The sequence below is a fragment of the Pleurodeles waltl genome, chromosome 9, assembly GCF_031143425.1.
Source record: "Pleurodeles waltl isolate 20211129_DDA chromosome 9, aPleWal1.hap1.20221129, whole genome shotgun sequence".
Lineage (NCBI taxonomy): Eukaryota > Metazoa > Chordata > Amphibia > Caudata > Salamandridae > Pleurodeles > Pleurodeles waltl.
In genome coordinates this window covers 822,814,633-822,830,591 of record NC_090448.1, presented here as the reverse complement: position 1 = coordinate 822,830,591, position 15,959 = coordinate 822,814,633, and positions in this window count along the sequence as shown.

Here is a 15,959-nt window from a genome sequence, read left to right as displayed (position 1 = left end):
TCCTTCCTCCCTCTGTCTCTTTCTTGACTGACGCTCGTGCCTGCAGCAATTAACATCTGGGAGCTGAGGAAATTGACAGAGGAACCAGGAGTCTTGGACTTTCAAACTGGCCCTCAAAGGCTCCAGCCCCTCGGGAAATGTCCAGTGGAATATCGGGCGTGTGGGCCCTGCCTCTGTCACTGCTGGTTCCCTTGCTCTGGCATTACAAAGCATGCGCTTTCATTGGTAGTGGCAACTTATCACAGAAGAATATATTTCCAAACGAACTAAAAAATTGACAACTTGAGGATTCAGAAACAGAAAGGACATAAGAAAATATACAGACAGCAATTGTACTTCATAAATGAAAGGATCGGTTTCTTCTTTTCTCAGGCAGTGAGTGCGCGGGTGTGCTCTGGAAGTATCTGTCTTCCCAGTTCAGTATAATTTATTGATCTCATTTTTGCTGATTTTCGAGCCTCTTCTGTCAACATCATTGCTACCCTTAAGGAAGCCGATGGTCAATTAAAGGCGCGCGAAGCAGTCGATAGACACGCGACCTGTGTATTGATTTGACGAAGGCCTCTCGTGTTATCAAATCACTCATGGTTGTTGTATATACGAGCCCTCTAGGGCGCGGCATAACTAACAGCACTGCTTTCAACTTACAGCAGCACTGTGACTCGTGCCTTGTGTTCCTTTCATCTGTTTGCAGCAATTATTTGCCGTTAGTTTGACAATTACTGCCTTCAGTCTTAACCCGGAAGGAAATACCAAGGTCTGGTTTATCAAAGAGCACGCGTGTAGAACAGATCTAGGTCAGTGGCACCCTTTGGGTTGCCACTACATTGCCAATGTCGTGTGAACTGCTGCAGTCTTTGTTCACTCTTCTTTCTCCCCTCTCCACTCTTTCAATCAAATGTTGATATCAAGTAGCTTCAGAAGATGTGACAGTGTCTTTAAGCAGAAGACCTCCTGCTAAGCTCTTATATTATACATTGTTGTGTCCACAGTCTATGGAGTTTTCATACTCCTCTTTTCCTATTAAAATGCCCAAATAATTCATCTAGTACTGCATGCTGTGATGACAGTTGGATGCTAAAGAACGTACCTTTAATAAATGCATGTAGGCGCTGAGGCCCATATTTATACTTTTTTGTTGTTCTACATTTGCGTCATTTTTTGCCGCAAAAGCAGTGCAAACTTACAAAATACAATTATATTTTGTAAGTTTGCAGCGCTTTTGCGTCAATGACGCAAATGGGCCTCAAAAAAGTATAAATATGGGCCTGATTGGGTTCATGTTTTCTGACACCTGCACAAACCCCTGTTTGCCCAGGAGTCAAAATTCGGAGTTGGGTTGCATGTGCACCAGTGCTATCATCAGAGGGCATTACCTCTCTTTGCCTCTGAGCCTGTGCCATATTATTATTGCGGGTGCAAATGCAACGAAGCAACCAGGAAGTGCACAAAAAGGTGAAGTACTGTCAGTGTCCCTGATGGCAGCCCTCTGGAGAGGATGTAGAAGGGTCCTTTGGACCGTCTAGACATCCCTTTGAAGGCGGGTGCAGTCACTCACTGCACCTGCCTGTAGAGTGCAACTTGGTTTCTATTATACTTTGTATCACCCATGCAGCAGGTCTGCTTGGTGCAGCCCAATGATGTAGATAAAGGACAACATGATCGCTTGTGGTCACTTGGTGTCACCCAGTAAATGTGTCACTGTCCATTCACTTGCAGTGCTGTGCGACCTCCAATGAGTGACACGTTGCCGGTAGGGCACAACTTCACAATGCAATGAGGTCGGTCTTTCCCCCGTGAACAGGTGTCACCTGCTGCCGGCCCACAGATCAGCTGTGCACATGCACCACACAAGCCAGCTATGAATCCTCTACCGCACACGCAGACGGCTACTGTGAGTCTCCAATGCCTCATCCACATTTGAAATCAGCGTGTCCTGGATCCTGCTCTGGGTTGGATGCCTCCTCTCCACAGTACCTTTCACCTCAGTGACTTATCAAGTAGCATGGCCAAAGAAATGGAAGATGCCGCTGCTGTGTCTTGGAGGTGGCTGCATGTGCCACACTGTGCAAAGTCTAATTGTTGGAGGGTACGTGTGTTTTGGCATCAGCTTGAGTACGTGTGAGCGCATGTATACTTAAACTGGCCCCTATGTGGGAGGAATTAATCAGCAATATCCAGGGTGCAACAGTGAAAAAAAATGGGGAAGAAGAAAAATTGGATGAGTGAAGAAAAAAAAAAAGCTGATATAAGAAGCACATCACAAAGCTTATTTAGTTGAAGCGCCAAATAAAATAGCAACGCACAAGAAATAGCTAACAGAGTGAGACTGTGAAAGACTGTTGTGAAATATCACTTGCAACACATACCTGATGCTGTAGAGAATACCTCAAAGGAACTCAGTGACCCTGAGAGTGAAAAGAGGGATGGTTGGAACGTTATACCCAAAAGATGTCTGCCCATTATCAAGATGCAGCACCTCCTGCCCCCCCAGTGGTGCAAGCACATGTTAATCACAGTACTGCTGCCAATTAGCCAGTTAGTTGATCCTACCACTGCTGCACAACACTGGTGCAAATGGATAGGGAGCCTCTAGCACTACTTCTGTGCCACATGTGAGACTGATGAAATGGTGAAAAGGTTCATGGTACTCCATGTAGGTGGCACAGAGTTGTTTGACCTATTTGAACACCTGAACCAAAATGGGAGGCGACGATGACTTTGATGCTGTCACTTTGACCCCCATCTTAACCTCAACTATGAAAGATTCAAACTGAGGCTAAACAGCAGATGAATCCGTTGATGTATTCTACACGTGATTGCACAAGCTCACAAGCACTTGCACTGGAATTGACCAGCCAGATGAAAATAGATCTCAATTGATCTAGGGCTGCCGGTCGTCTACCCTATGCCAACTCATACTCCGTCAGCCAGGCATCTCACTGGATGATATCCTGATATTGGCAATGCCCCTTGAACTGGTGCAGCTGAGTCAATGGATATGGAGCAAGCGAGAGGCACAGCACCACCAACCATGATCCACACAGTCAAAGAGAAATGGGTGGTTGCCATCCAAAGATGCCCCACGCAGCCATGCAGCTCTGCAGTTAGCAAACAACCGGAAAAGGGGTGCAGAAACTGTTGACTGGCACACTGCATGCCGTATGTGTGCCCAGTGCAATGATGGCCATGTTTGAAATGTGGCCACATGAACCACTTTGCAGAAGTATGCCGCAGTGGTGTACCAGCCACAGGTGCGCCCTACCAAGGACTAGAGTGTCCCACACTCTGCCAACTCTCACTGAACAAAGACATGGCAGAGCATTCTGCCTAGCTGCCAGCAGCCAGAATCCATGGGTCAACCTGAAGATGATGATGACAATTAAGTCTTCACAGTGTCCTTTGCCTGTAGAGAGACCCATCACAGAAGACCTCTGCCAGTGTGGAAAGTACAGATTGGTGAGGCACAAATCACCACCCTCATTGACACAAGAAGCACAAGAGAAGCGGCGAGCCACAAATGACCAAGCCAGTCAAGATCGCAGGGCAGTCATCTCAGACCTCGCTAATGGAGACAAAATGATCAGGAAAGATTGACAACTAGGTAAGAAATTCCACATCCCCTTTGAAAAAGAGAGGTGGGAGATTACTAGATCCAAGGGACCATGGTCACCATTTGAAGAGGATCATCCGAAGTTTCAAGGAACGTCTCATGGTTTAAGCGAGTTACTTCAGAGGAGGACAAACAGAACGACAGCCAAGAAGCAGTGGATGATGTACCTGGATCAGACACGGCCCAGCTCAGCCTCTGCCTGGACACCACACCAGTCTGACCAGATCAGGTGGTGGGGACCTCGAGAGGGACAAACAGACAATTGGCAGAAACACCAGCAGGCACTTGTGATGAGCAAACCCCAAGTCAAAGTGCAAGGGGCCGCGGGCAGAAGTATGACCTCAGGCCTAATCCTGTGCCCAGCCAGACACTAAAAGACCGTGGCCCATATTTATACTTTTTGACGCAAAACTGCGCCAACGCAGTTTTGCGTCAAAAAAATTAGCGCCGGCTAACGCCATTCTGAAGCGCCATGCGGGCGCCGTATTTATTGAATGACGTTAGCCGGCGTTAGCCGCCGGCGCCTTCTGGTGTGCGTTAAAAAAAACTACGTACACCAGGCAGCACCGGCGTAGGGGGATATGGAGCTTGGGCGTCAAGAAATGGGGCAAGTCAGGTTGAGGCAATTTTTTCGCCTCAACCCGATTTGCGCCATTTTTTTTCACTCCAACCCCCATAGAAATGACTCCTGTCTTAGCAAAGACAGGAGTCATGCCCCCTTGCCCAATGGCTATGCCCAGGGGACTTCTGTCCCCTGGGCATGGTCATTGGGCATAGTGGCATGTAGGGGGGCACAAATCAGACCCCCCTATGCCACAAAAAAACAAAAAAAAAACACTTACCTGAACTTACCTTAATGTCCCTGGGATGGGTCCCTCCAGCCTTGGGTGTCCTCCTGGGGTGGGCATGGGTGACAGGGGGTGTCCCTGGGGGCATGGGGGGGCACCTGTGGGCTCCTTCAGAGCCCACAGGTCCCTTAACGCCTGCCTTTTGTAGGCGCTAAAAAACGGCGCAAAAGCGGCCGTACGTCATTTTTTTTGACCCGCCCACTCCCGGGCGTGATTTTTGCCCGGGAGTATAAATCCGACGCACATGCCTCGGAGTCGATTTTTTAGATGGGAACGTCTACCTTGCATATAATTAACGCAAAGTAGGTGTCCACGCTAAAAAATGACGCTAACTCCATGGACTTTGGCGCTAGACGCGTCTAACGCCAAAGTATAAATATGGAGTTAGTTTTGCGTCGAAATTGCGTTAAAAAAAACGACGCAATTTCGGCGCAAACGGAGTATAAATATGCCCCCATGTATTTGACATTCCAATTATGCGATTAGCCCGGTAAAGTCTTATCTTAGTGAAGGTTGGAAGAGATGTAGAGTGCCACCCAGCCTCTACTATACTTTGTATCACCAATGTAGCCGGAATGCCGGATGCAGCCTGATGGTATAAATAAAGGCCAACATGATCACTGGTGGTCACTTGGCGCCACCCAGTAAACGTGTCAATGTCACTGTTATACACAGAGTGACTGCTTTAAAGCTGCTCCGTATTTCGCTCGAATGACCTGCCCCAGCGCTGCTTGACTTCACAGCTGCCCTGGAGAAAGCACATTTATTTTAATGTGACACACTCTCCTTGTTCGCAGAAGGTGCACCTTTTGAAAGGTTCTCCCAGCGCAAACATAGAAAATGTCCCACATGTATTTTACCGCCCCCACGTGCTTTAAATACCTCACTCTTCATTAAATTTAGGCAGGTCAAGCCTGATAGAATTTAGCAAGCTGAAAGTGTACAATATTTACAGTACAATGCAACTTTTGGTGCATTAAGAACGTTAGCCCCAGTGACTCAGAATAGGTGCTATTTATTGAACCCGATTAATAACATACCCCTGCGGATTGTTATTCATCATGTTGGATAGATAGCACTCTCATTCCGCAAACTTGGAATCAGGCCCTAAGTCAGGTAAAAAGATGATGTGTTGGATGCGGCATTGTCTGTGTTGTGTCGCAACATCAGTCACAGGACAAGAACATGTCGGTGGCCCTCAACGTTAGGAGCCTCATTACGACAGGAGTTACCGATACTGAAGAAAAGTGAGAATACCGTAAGATTGTGAGTTACTCTGCTTTCCGTTTGATCTGTGTCTGGAGGGCTGAGGTGGGACTTTGTCCCCCAGCCTGCTGTACTGCAAGTGGCGGGGCCTGCTGAAGCTGCCTCTGACGTGCTACACAAGCACTCCTCTTCTCCCTCAGCATATGAGGCAATACTCTGCTTGCCGCCTGAACTGTGCCTGGAGGGCTGAGGTGGGACTTTGTCCCCCACCTTGCTGTTCTGCCAAGTGGGCAATGCCAGCTGAAGCTGACCCTGACGCACTACAAAAGTGCTCCTGTTCTCCTGCATGGCAGTACGCAATACTCCATGTGCTGCCTGAACTGTGCTTGGAGGGCTGGGGTGGGACTTTGTCCTCCAGCGTGCTGTTCTGCCAAGTGGGTGGGATGGGCCACCCCTTTTAGTCAATTAGCCTAGGTGGCTCCTACACATGGTCTCAATTTGAAACCCTCAATGGACCAGATCCTAGGTAACAATATTTTTTCTGTCACTATGGGAAAAAGGAAAGCACTAACTAGCAACAACCAGGGAAGTATCTCTCTTAGGTCTAAATCCCCTATCACTAACTATCTTTCCACAGTAATGCGGGTAATTACCCCAGAATTGGAGCAGGTAGAGGAAAGGATTGGGGCAGTTCATAAACAAGCCCAAAACCCTCTGGAGACAGATGTGATTATTATCAATAAGGCACCGCTACTCCCCGTATCTAACCCACCTAGCCCTGAAACTTTGCACTATTTGGAGGCAGAGGTCCCATTACAATCTGAAGTACCCCTACAGTATCCCCTCTACATCTATAAGAGGCGAACCATGCAGAGAGCTAACTGGACGGGTTAGTTCTCTTTTGTCAAGTCCGCCTGCAAAAAAGAGAAGAGACACCAGACAGAGAGCCTCTGCAAATCTTAAATCAGATCACACCCACACTAAACTGCATAAAACTGCAACTTTGAAAACAACATCCAAGGACACAGCTAGAATGATGGAACAGGCCTTGAGCCATGACTCCCCAATGACTGATGTACTCAAACAATTTCTCTATAAAATTGAGGACATTATTAATGAATTATGTGGGAAGCTTGAGCATAAATTAACAATTTTCATTAAGAAGGATTTGGATCACCTGGTTAACTTGCCAACAAGTCACACTCCCCTAGATGCAGCCAATGACCTACCTGGCACACAGCTGGCAGAGAACAAGTGCAGGGGGCCCACGGGGGACCCTGCACTGCCCATGCCCATGGCATGGACAGTGGAGGGTTCTCCCTGCCCAGCAGCGTTGAAATGTGCACTGTCTGCATTTCAAGGCTGCAGCTAAATTATGAGCTGTAAACAAGCATGCAGCACCTTTCCCACTGGGCTGACCGGTGAAAACCTTAGCTCCCGCCCGTCAGCCCAGTGGGAAATTTCTAAGAGGGCAGGTGGGGATACCGTCAACACCGCGGCGGTCTAGTCACCACGGGTCTGGCAGTCAGGTTTGCCAACCGCCAAACTCATAATCAGGCCCATAGTCACTTCACTTAGACGGGTATATCACACTGTCCCAGCCAGCTGCTCCTTCTGTAGTAGGAAGAGCAAAGGGCAGCCTCACCACTTTTGTTTCAATTTATTTAACAGGCTTTAAAATCACCAGACTGAGGTCTTCTCCCTTTTTCTTGATTACACTACTATCATTTTCCATAGAACCTGCTATACGTTTAATACATTTCTACTATAATAAATTTTTATCAAAGAGAGTGTAAATGGTTCAGGACCTTGACAACTTTCTTGAGGATTTTACCTCACAGCTTTCACGCCAAGTAATGATTATATGGGTGGGGTGCTTTACTATTTCACTGTGCCACTATAGTGGTAGCAGGGTTTGTGAGCTGTTAGATAAGGATGAGGATCGGTCACACTTTAGACACTCAGCCCATGGGAGGGCCTAAATTCTTCTATCCTGAAATACGATCTTGTCTTCATAGGAGATGTAGCCGATAGGTCTGAGAACGATGTCCTTACATTTGTGGGTTCCAGCGGAAAAAGTACAATACTTTTCATATTAATATCAGCAGAACATTCATCTTCTCTTTTAGAGTATAAAATCATTGAAAGGTGTAACAGGGATCAGAATCCCCTTGTAATTCAGCTAAATTGTCATCTTGGTCAAACGATAGAAGAGGAACCCCAGAACATAACCATCTAAAAAAACATGGTTTTGCGGTGTGAATGGGGGGGAAGTAAACCCTACAGATTTTAACCAGATTTTTTTTTAAGATGACTTGCAATTCATTTTAAATTGTTTAAAAGAGGATGCAGAACCCCCCCATGCCATTAGTAGGGTTTGATAATTTATGCAGGATAGTGTAAATTATTTATCTGTACCTAAAGGTGGCCATGAGCCTAAACCTCATAGTTGGTTCGTTAAAGCATGTACTAGTGCTCATAAACATCTGAAATCAATCCTAAAGGCTGATCCACGCATAGCAGAACATGTTAGGTTAGCAAGAATATACTATAGGAAGGCATTGGAGCACAGGACAAGAGAAATCAGCACCGAAGCATAGGATGACCTCATCTGTGTAGAAAATACTGGAGATTCCTCTAAATTCTGGGCAGTGGTTAACCATAGCTTTTTTACTGACTCAGAGGCCCCAAGGGTAGAATGCATGGTTACAGCTGAACAATGGGTGTCCCACTTTACAAGCACCTTCCAGACAGATACCAATACATTTTATACTACAAAGCCAATAAACAGCCAGTTAGTGAAGGCCGAGCTCTGTGGTAACAACATGCCCCATATTGAATTGAGTGAAGTCATGGTTGTCGTTAAACAGGTCTTTTCAGGGAAAGCACAAGGCTGGATGGGGTCCCGGTTGACTTTTTCAAATCAATTATATTGCTATGGGCACCCCTGTTAACTAATGTGCTGAGGAATGCAGTTGCAGGCCCTGTCCCATTCTCATGGAAGACAGCAATAATTGTCTCCATTTTCATGAAGGGAGACAGATCCCAGCCCTCCTGTTACAGACCCATCTCCTTATTAGAATCCAGCATAAAGCTCCTGGGGAGAGTTATTTTGTCACGACTTGAATCATGGGCCACCGAAAATAAAATCTTATCAGAAGTACAATTTGGTTTTAGACGAGGCATTGGGACAGTGGAGCAGGCACTAAAATTAAATCTCATAGCGAGGAAGTATATGTTAGCTAGGAAAAGCACTTTACATATGGCATTTATAGATCTTACTGGTGCTTTTGATCTGGTGAATAGAACAGAACTGTGGCAGATGATGGAACACATGGACTGGAGCATGAGCTTCTAAAGCTGATCAAGCATTTACATCACAATCTTACAATTTAGAGAGAAGACTACCCAGATTAGTTCTAACAGGGGAGTGAGACAGGGGTGTTTACGGCCTCTATTTCTGTTTCTTTTATACATCAATAGAGGCAATAAACATCTAATCAACACAGACAATGACACGCCAAAGATGAGGAATCAACATATACTGGTCCTGCTGCATGCGGCTGACAAGGTTATAATGTCACATACTGCTAATGGCTTTCAGATATTGTTGGATTCCTGTGTATCTTTTATGGTCTTCCTTGATTTAAGAGTACATTTTGCTAAAACGTACACCATGACTTGTGGGAAACCATGTTCTAGATCTATGTTCTTCTTCATTGGGTGGAAGACACCTGGAGAGGGTAAATTCTTTTAACTACCTAGGCATCACTTTTTCCTCATCTCTTGATTGGAACGCACTCATCTTGGCAAAAGCACAACAACTGGGTGGAAACACAGAGATCTTCAGATCTGCCCATCAATTGAAAAACAAACACATCACAGGGATGCTGAGTTTATACAGGAGCAAGGGTTTATCAGCTGGGCTTTATGGTGCAGAGGTTTGAGGATTAGAACCTGCCCACCCCCTCCAGCACCTTGAAAATTCTTTTGCCCGCAGATTATTGGCGATACCAAAAAGCAGAGCAACCATTATCACACATGAGGAATTGGGACTCCCTTATATTGAAGATCAAATAAAGTTAGCCCCATCTTTGCTTTGGATTAAGTGTTGGGGAAACCCCTAGGAAACCCTGGCCAGGTCCTAAGGGGCTGTTTGTCTAACATTAGATGGCAGAAATAGCATTCCATGGATTGCCTATGTACAAAATACCTGCAGAGATATTGATATGGCTGAAATTGCCACGAACCCACAAGCATGTAACCTCAACACTAAAGCTGCTATTAAAAATGCGTTCTTGGAGAAATGCAGGGAGTCTAGAGTCGAAGGTGCACTTGATTTGGATACAGTCACGAGTTATGTGCCTTTATCCACAAATAGATTTTAGAACTATACCTGTGATGGATATAAAATACATATCATTGTCATCTTTTAACTCTTTTTAGGTTAAATAAAATACATTTTACAGTAGCATTCCCTATTCATAAAATATGGTACTGTACATTACCCCCATCCATATGTAATAATAGCACTAAGTAGAGCACACATCACTTTACACTGTTTTGTCCATTATTCGCTGCCCCCAGACAAACTTTTTTAGTCCCAACATGGCAACACTTAAGGGTAAGAAACCACAGTTTGGGTCTAGAGATTCTGCAAAGACTGCCAATCTTAGAATTTTGCCATGCTGTTTTAAACTTCCTTAATGAAGCTATGAAAATAAGGAATCGTTATGAAGAGATATCACAGGGGTAAGCTTCTAAAAGAGTTGCTTATATTCAACTTCCTATGAATGTTATGAACTCAGTGTTAGATTTTATTACATTGATTTTTTTGATCAAAGTCATTTTTTATTGTTAATGATATTTATTGTGATGTTCTTAATGTGCATTGCTGTAATTGTTTGAATGACCTGCAGCTTTTATGGCAACAAATTTGGCAAATACAGAATATTGAACTGAAATGAACTCAGTTATAAACTAAGCATACACTAAGGCGTGAGCATTTACTGATGGAATCCAGAATACTGCACCCCATGCCCTCAATAATGTCACACCATCCACAGTAGTTTCACGCTTACATGTTACAGTTATTATTAAGCATACCATTTTCAATATTACCTAAAGGGTGGAATAAAACCGCTTTTTTTTAGTTCAGCTCTATGCTTGTCCTGTGCTTGCAAGGCTTGTTCATCAACAAAAACAATAAAAGTATACATAGCTAGCATCTTGCCAGCATTAGAATTACACAATTGGTATTATCTTACTCAAAAATACTAACTAATTATGAAGCTATGTGGTCACCTTGGAAAGTTTATATATTCAGATTATGGAAATTCTCTTTTGTAAATATGAATATTTCAATCAGTTTCCAGGAAATAACATAGGACCCTAAACATACTGAATTTCCATGTATTGATAAGAGCAGATTCCAGCCACTAAAACATCTCAGAGCTGCTTACTTAACTGTTGTTTATGCTGATTTAAGAGCGTCACATCCTTAACGGGATATAATTCCCTGTTATTTCCATATCTTGGGTATTGCTCCCTACTGAATTCCCACAACATTTTTTCTAATACTTACTTCTAAATTAATCTACCAGGTATTAATTTGGTACTGGTCTCCCTTCATTTGTTAAACAAACAGGGGCTCCCTTTGCCTGCAACTAAATCTAAATTTGTTTACCTAAATGCAAAACATAATTTTACTATCGCACAGAGCTGTATTAACTAATCATGCAATTAAAATATTCTCTCTCTGGGGCGTGGCTTGACGCTGTTTGAGGATGGCACACAGCGAGGAGCTCTGTAGCGACTGAAGGAAAGAGTTGGGCCAACACCAATATAAAGGCAGAAAAGCATTCCCTGTCTGGAGGGGCGCGATACGGAAACCATGCTACAAGATACAGGTTCATTTTCCCGACTGCCGCAGTAACCTTTTCTCCTCACTCACGGCAAGCGTGCTGACAGAGATGTCGTGCCTGCCAATTTGAATGATTTTGAACACTTTGAAATGCTTCAGAAATGGTTGTCACTAAATTCAACGCTGCATTGCTGCTCTTTTTTTGGTACCTCCTGCTGCATTTACAAATACATCTTAAGTAAAAGGCGATATTTTACTTTGCCAACTCTGACACTTCCTAAATCATTTCCACTTCCTCTCTCTGTCAATGTAAGCTACAAGTATAGCCTGCATTTTACAGCAATATCACCTTGCCATTTATTTATCCCTTACCTTACAGGAAGAACCAGACAACTAAGACTCCTTCCATCTACTACATCTGTTTCCTCATATAGGTGGTCATTGCAACCCTGGTGGACGGTGTAAAAGCGGCGGTAAGACCGCCAACAGGCCGGCGGTAAACAAATTGGAATTACGACCGTGGCAGAAACCGCCAATAAAGACAGCCACTTTAACACTCCGACTGCCACGGCGGTACAGACAAACAGCTTGGTGGTCACCGCCAACAGACAGGCGGAAGACAAAGTACCGCCCACAGTATCACAACCTACCAATCCGCCACCTTTTCCGGGGCGGATTCAACGCGGACAAAAACACGGCGTGAACAGGATCTCGAAGGGAAAACGCTCACCTCCACACACCCCACGAGGAATCCGGACGCCATGGAACCCGAGCTGCACATCCTGCCAGCCCTTATCTTCTTGCTCCTCTACCAGGAGCACGAACGCCGGTGGCGAAGACAATGGTGAGTACTGCACCTACGACACAGGGGAGGGGGGAGGGAAAAAACAGGGACACACACACGCAACACCCCCACCCTCACCCACAACAACACACACACCAATACAGCATCATACATTACAGTTACACCCCCATACCCCCCCCGGAAGAATGCAAAGACAAAAGGAAATGAGTGTAACCATTGTAATATATTAAAATCAAGTACGCAAAAATATATATATACACCATAAACAAAATATACACCAAGCTTAGTAGTCCAGGTAGTGCTCCAATGAAGTCTGTGGAACACTGGGCCCAGATGGTATGGGCGAGGCCCACACAAGATCCCCGACCATGACGGAGAGAACACTGCGGGGGCATCAGAGAGCAAGAAAACAAGCACCTCAGGGGGAGGGAAAAGGGGGGCACCTCAGCCGGTTGAGTGCATGACGCCAAATCCACGAGAGGGCCACGTGCCCACTGTTTAATCTTGGGGAGTGCAAAGCCACAGTCTCTCAAGTCTATACAGTGGGTGGGTTGCCCACTGTTCAATCCTGGGGAGTGCAAAGCCACAGTCTTTCAAGTCTATACAGTGGGTGGGTTGCCCACTGTTCAATCCTGGGGAGTGCAAAGCCACAGTCTCTCAAGTCTATACAGTGGGTGGGTTACCCAGAGTGCTTCATCCTGCTAAGGACAGAGGTAGTGGATGACAGTCTCCACTGGTTCTGGAGGGGGCATAGTGCCGAGAGTGCTTCATCCTGCTAAGGACAGAGGTAGTGGATGACAGACTCCACTGGTTCTGGAGGGGGCAGAGTGCCCAGAGTGCTTCATCCTGCTCGTGACGGACTCAATAGCGTCAGTGCCCTTGGCGCTCATGGGAAAGCGGTGCTTGTGGCGGCGGTGCCCTGTTCAGCGGTGCTTGAGGCGGCGGTGCCCTGTTCAGCGGTGCTTGAGGCGGCGGTGCCCTGTTCAGCGGTGCTTGTGGTGGGGGTGCCCTGTTCAGCGGTGCTTGTAGCGGCGGTGCCCTGTTCAGCGGTGCTTGTAGTGGCGGTGCCATGTTCAGCGGTGCTTGAGGTGGCGGTGACCTGTTCAGCAGTGCTTGTAGCGGCGGTGACCTGTTCAGCGGTGCTTGAGGCGGCAGTGCCCTGTTCAGCGGTGCTTGAGGCGGTGGGCTCCTTTGAAGTGACTCAGCTGGTGGTGGTCGTCTCTAGCCCAGCGGGGCTTGTGCTGGCGGTCCTCTCTAGCCCAGCGGGGCTTGTGCTGGCGGTCCTCTCTAGCTCAACGGGGCTTGTGCTGGCGGTGGCCTCCTGGGCAGTGGGGATGATGGCGGTGGCCTCCTGGGCAGCGGGGATGATGGCGGTGGCCTCTTGGGCAGCAGGGCAGGTGCTGGCGGTGGCCTCCTGGGCAGCGGGAATGATGGCAGTGGCCTCTTGGGCAGCAGGGCAGGTGCTGGCAGTGGCCTCCTGGGCATCAGGGATGATGGCGGTCTTCTCCGCTGTGCTACTCTTCCCAGACTTGCCGGGTTTCTTGTGGCCCTTCCCCACCTTGGAAGGTGTCGCAGCTGACTCCACACTCCCACCGGGACCCCTGGGAGCGGCTTTGGTGGCTGGAGTCTTCCCCCTCTCCCGCCGGGCACTGGCCAACTTTTGATGCTTGACAGGTGGGGGACTGTCCGTGCTGTGGCTCCGTGCCACACTGGCTGCCCTGGTGACCGGTGCACTCCAGATTCCGGTGACTACAGGCACCACTGGTCCCAGAGATGTTGTGGCTGAGGTGCTACGTTGGGACCTGGAGAGTCGGGCCCTAGGAGACGGACGGGGTGGGGGAGGTGTGGGAAAGAGGTCAAGGTTGGACAGGAAAAGTTTTTGGGAGACACTGGGACGGGTAGCTGGAGGGGGTTTGGGAGTGGAGGAAGAGGTTGTGGTTGTAGGAGGTGTTCGTTTGGTGACTTTGGGTGAAGGTGCATGCGCTGGAGGCTGTCGTGAGGTGGATGGCTGTTGGGTGGGTGTGTGCCTGCGTTTGTGTATCTTGGGAGGTGGCGTCACAGACACACTGGGAGAGGACACAGGGGACGTGTGAATGGTAGTGGGGGTGGTGACTGCACGTGAGCGGGGTGTGGTGGTGTGTGTGCTGGTGATGGCAGTAGTGGCTGTAGATGTAGTGCATGCAGGTGTGAGTGTAGACAAGACTGGGAGGGAGGAGGGAGACGAGGAGGAGTGGACACAGTGGAGGCAGTGGATGTTGGTGTGTCTGCATGTGTGTGATATTTACATTAGTGCCTGTGGGATGTGTGGTGCTTATGTTTGCCTGAGCTTCCCTTGTGTGTTGACGTATGTGCATGCTGGTCTGAAGGTGTGCTTGGGATAGGCTGGGGTACAGGGTCTGGGTGGAGGAAGTTGGAGGGGGGAGGCTAGAAACGGGGACAATGGCTGCCATCAGTGCTGAGGCCAGAGTCTGAAAAGCTTACTGAAGGGCCGCCTGACCAGAATGAATGCCTCCAGGAATGCATTTTTTTTTTTGCAACTGCCTTTCTACACCCTGGATGGCATTCCAAATGGTAGACTGCCCAACAGTGAGGGACCTGAGGAGGTCAATGGCCTCCTCACTGAGGGCAGCAGGGGTGACTGGGGCAGGGCCTGAGGTGCCTGGGGCGAAGGTGATGCCCACCCTCCTGGGTGAGCGGGCACGGGGCAAAGGCTGAGGGGCTGCTGGGAGGGTGGTGCTGGTAGGGGGGGTGGCGGCTGTACCTGTATATGCGGGGGGCACAGATGTTGCCACCACCACAAGGGAGCTCCCATAAGAGAACAAGTGTGTGTCACTGGTGTCAGCTCCTGTCTCCGCCGTGGAGCCCCCACGCCCTCCGTCTGTAGCGTCGCCCTCTGGGGCCATGTGGGATGCAGCTCCCTCGTGCTCCGGTGCCACTGTTCCTCCGCCTGATGATGCTAATGCACACAAAAACAGGGAGACCACAAAAAGGGGGGGGACGACAGAAGAAAGACATGTTGAGTGCATGCATTACCGCTACCGTTGGCGGACACGACAGGCACAGATGCCCCCTGCAATACGCCGCGCTCTTGGGGTCCACTGTTCAATCCCTGGGAAATGGCCTACAAGGCTATGGACGACATCTGCACACATGGATGACACAGGGGCATGACTAGGTATACTTGGCATTCTACAGAGGTGGGGTGGGGTGCCACATGGCCTGCCTTATGGAGGGACCTTGCCTACTAAACTCGCCCTGGCCTAGGGAAACCCACAGCCCACCTCCCCCCCCCAGACACCTCCACTGCGTGCAAAATCAGCAGGATGAGAGTGTACTCACCCCCTTGTGGCTGCTGTGATGCCCTCAAGCGACCATCCAACTCCGGGTACGCCACCACCAGGATCCGGAGCATCAGGGGGTCATGATGCGACGGGCACCCCTCCCACGTTGGGAGGCCATCCCCAGATGAGCCTCCACCGTCTTCTTGCTCCAGCGGCGAATGTCCTCCCATCTTTTCCAGCAGTGGGTGCTCCGTCTGTGGTAGACCCCCAGGGTCCGGACGTCCTTGGCGATGGCACGCCAAATATATTTTTTCTGGTGGGTGCTGACCTACATGAATTGTAC